Source organism: Hippopotamus amphibius, chromosome 1, assembly GCF_030028045.1.
Source record: "Hippopotamus amphibius kiboko isolate mHipAmp2 chromosome 1, mHipAmp2.hap2, whole genome shotgun sequence".
Lineage (NCBI taxonomy): Eukaryota > Metazoa > Chordata > Mammalia > Artiodactyla > Hippopotamidae > Hippopotamus > Hippopotamus amphibius.
In genome coordinates, this window is record NC_080186.1 from 111,060,857 (window position 1) to 111,064,499 (window position 3,643).

The window sequence follows — 3,643 nt, forward strand, 5'->3', positions numbered from 1 at the left end:
GGGCAGAGATTCCCAGACCCTCTCTCAGGAACCTCATCGGTTGCTCCAAAAGAGACCCCACAAAGTCCTCCACTCACAGGATCTTCCTCCTCTTGGTGGTATAAAATGACCCTGTGCCTTATTTGCTAAGCAGGGGACACAGCGCTAGATTCTACTGTTTCTTGGGTGTATTGCCATGCCAGTTATACAAAAGAAAAGAAAGACGGGAAAGCTAGGTGAGGTATTAGAAATATCTGTCCTCCCGGGGCTGCAAGAGGCAGTCACCTGGCCACACAGGTCTCCCTGAGTTTAAGACCTCTGGTGGTGGTTCTGCAGTTAAAGGAATAAGCTGGTCCACTTTCTTTCCAGCAGAAAATGGGGAATGGGACTGGTCGGAAATAAAGTGTTCTTCATTGGCTGATTAGGGCCTTAATCCTCATCAACTATGATGGTTGTCAATTCAGTCTGGCCCTGGAAAGGAATACAGCATTTTTCCCCAAAACAAACTTAGAAGGGGAGTAGGAAGGTTTATCTTCCAGGAAAATGTATCTAGGAAATGCTCCCCAAGAATTTGCCCAAACTACTGAATATATTTAAGTGGTCTGTTATTAACCATTACCTGTCAGGAGAGTGTGCAAACACTGTCCCCCATTACCACAAATTGTGCAGTCGAGTTTCCTAAATTTGGAGAAATCAAAGGGCTCAGTACATCGGAGTGCAACGGATAAGCCTTTTTTTTTTTTTGGAAAACCATCTTCCTGATCATGGGATCTCCCCTGCGCCTGTACCACAACAATGCAAGATACCAATAATAGAAGAAATTGTGTGAGAGAGAACAGAGCATATATGAGAACTCTCTATCTGCTCAATTTGTCTGTAAACCTAAAACTGTTCTAACAAGTAATGTCATAAATTTTTAAAAAAATGTAATGATGCAACACCCTCAAATCAAAGTGTTGCTGGCATCCTATAACTGCATAGTTAATACTAGCCCTGGAGGTGCACCAACCTGGAGTCTGACCAGGCCTATGCCATCAGCCTCTGCAGCCTGGCAGTTCCCCTGGAATCTGGCTGTGGAAACATGTAGGTCAAGGTGGCCGCAGAGCTCCATATGGTGCAGAGAGAACACTGGAATGTGGTGACGGCGGGGAGAAACCATCGGAGGGCCGAGGTCGGTGAAGATCCAGGACGACTCAGATTCAGCAGCTGCCCCACCCGCGGCCACAGAGCAAAGGACAGGGAGGACAGGAACTGAGAGCTACCGGATGAGGTCGCTGCCTGAAAGATAAAAGCAGCTCAGGAGGCTTTGGTCAATTTTGAGAATGGGAAGCAGGAAAATGAGTTGAAGTACGACTCGCATGTTCCGTGGTGGCTTGAACCACCAGTCTTCCAGGTAACAGCACGCTCGCATACTGTACTCACAGAGCCGCATTACACACTCTTCTGCTGTTGCCACGGGGTGAGAACGTGCCCCCCAACCCCTCCCTCCGGTTCTGAAAACACACTCAGACTGGCCACTCAGGACACGCTGTTCTCACATGGGGCACATGAGGGCCTTGATACCAGGGAATGGGCCAGGCCGCCTGCTCCTCGCCGCCTCGGGAGCCTCCGCTCAGGTGACAGGGGACCGCCACAGCCTCTGGGGCTGCAGCCCGCCCTGTGCCCCTCTTCCCTGCGCGTTCCCCTCCGCCGAATGCGAGGCTGTGACAGGCTTTCAAAAGTGGCCGACGTTCAAGACTTTAAAACTGGCCGCTGAGCCATATAAACGTCCGGAGGCTGGAAACGTCGACGGGGAGCCCGTGGGCCGCGCTGAGCTCCGCTCCCAGGACCCAGCGGCCGCCTCAGTCTCGGGGACGCGGGTGGGCGGAGAGGGGGTGAACCCGGAAAGCGGAGGAGGAGCACGAAGGGGAGGGAGGAAAGAGCCCAGAAGAAACACTGTCAGCTGCTCACACCCGACCTCACCCCTCAGGGCGCCAGCGGCCTGGGTGCTCGCGGTGCCACGGGTGGGGCCGCGGCCGCTTCGGCTCCCATCCGGTTCCCAACAGAGAGAGGACGCGCCGTCCCCCGACGAAGCCGGCAGCGCCCCGCGCGTCTACCCTTGCACCTGGGTCCCAGGGAGGGGACATCCCACGAAGTGCCTAGCCCTGTCCTGAGGATGTTCAGAGCTGCCAGGGCAGCGGCGAGAGGACAACTGCAAAGAAGGGGAAAGGAAGTTTGGGGGTTTTTTGGCGTTTGGGTTTTTTTTTTTCTGGCGGGAATTTTACCTCAGGGCAGAAAACTCTAGAAATGCCGGCAGAGCAGGCGCATTTGGGGGAGGCCGCCAAGCCGTCCCCTGTCGCTCCTCCCGAATGGACTTCGTGTCTTTCCACGACGTACAAACCTGAGGACAGGCGAGTCAGGCGCCTCCTGGCGTCGCGGAGGAAGCGGGCTCACGGCGGGGGGATGAGAGCTCCCGGCGGGAGGCGAGTGTTGCGCCCACGGCGGTTCTATGGTGTAATGGTGAGCACTCCGGACTCTGATTCCAGCGATCCGAGTTCGAGTCTCGGTGGGACCTTTCCCTTTAGGCCGCGCCGGCGTCTTTTACTCCCGCAGCCAGAACTCAGTCTCCTGCCGAAGCCCGCGTTCCTCCGGCTCCTGTTCCTGCCACCGCAGGCACCTCGCAGCCGCGTCCCTGACCTCTGCCGGCTCCTTCTCAAGAAAACCGGCTTCTCTGATCTGCGCGGTCCACATGGGCAGGTGGCGCGCAGGTGGGGGACGAGCCCGGGCTGTCCCCGCTGGCCCCGGGCGGTCAGCCCGTCTCTGGCCATCGGAGGCCCGGCCCCGCCGCCAAGCGGCACAGCGACCGAGCCAGTGCCACCCCGCCGTCGGGGCCCCCTGGGTCTCGGGGGTAAAAGGCAGAGGCTGCGCCGCCTGAGTCCTGCCCCGCGAGGGGGCGTCACACCGCAGGCGTAACTGCGCGCTTGTCCCTGTGAGTCAGGGGTCGCTGTGGGGGGCTGTGATGTCGCTGGTCAGACAGGGTGACAGCCTCTTATGGTTCCAGACCCGAATGGGTAGTGCTGTATTGAGGTGCCTATTCTATTCTGAAGTTTGATTGATCCTATTCCACTGTGTTCCGATTTTATTCAGAATTTCTAGCTCCTAAGTCTCCATTGGACACGAAAAGCCGCTGTTAGGCTGAGATTTCAATCTTGACCCCAGGAAGTCCCGTGCTTTCATCCCAAGCTCAGCCAGAAAGAGGAGAAAGGCCAAGGATTCCAGCGTCTGGGGAGACCAGGGCTCCCTGACCCCTCTCCACCCAGGCCTTTGAGACACTTGCAGAGCTTATCATCAAGGCTAGCCTGTAGTGAATATACTTTGGTTAGATTTGGGTGGAAACCAGATTTATTTTTTTATCATTATAAACTTAAATTCCTTTTTCAAATGTTGCCTCTGGATATGGAAAACACCATGTAACACATAAACCTTTTGTGCAAGGCCTTCTGTGGAACAGCCACATGGATAAGAACTACCCGAAGAGAGTATAAAACATAATAATTTATGTGTACCCCAGAACAGTGACAAAATTTTAACACCTGCTTTCGTCAATTGTGTTATGATTGGCATTGTTGGTATTTCTTTATTCTTTTGTCAATATAGTGTGGGAAAAAGCAAAGGAGGCGGTATA

At 54.6% G+C, this 3,643-nt stretch overlaps 2 non-coding genes across 2 annotated transcripts; one reads left to right on the top strand and one right to left on the bottom strand.

Annotated features, from left to right (window-relative positions):
- Positions 1-602: 602 nt before the first annotated feature.
- LOC130842149 (U1 spliceosomal RNA) lies at positions 603-767 on the bottom strand. Its single transcript, XR_009050367.1, has one exon. It is a non-coding gene; the product is annotated as a U1 spliceosomal RNA (small nuclear RNA).
- Positions 768-2,461: 1,694 nt separating this feature from the next.
- Positions 2,462-2,533, top strand: TRNAQ-CUG (transfer RNA glutamine (anticodon CUG)). The gene has a single exon. It is a non-coding gene; the product is annotated as a tRNA-Gln (tRNA).
- The last annotated feature ends 1,110 nt before the right edge of the window (positions 2,534-3,643 follow it).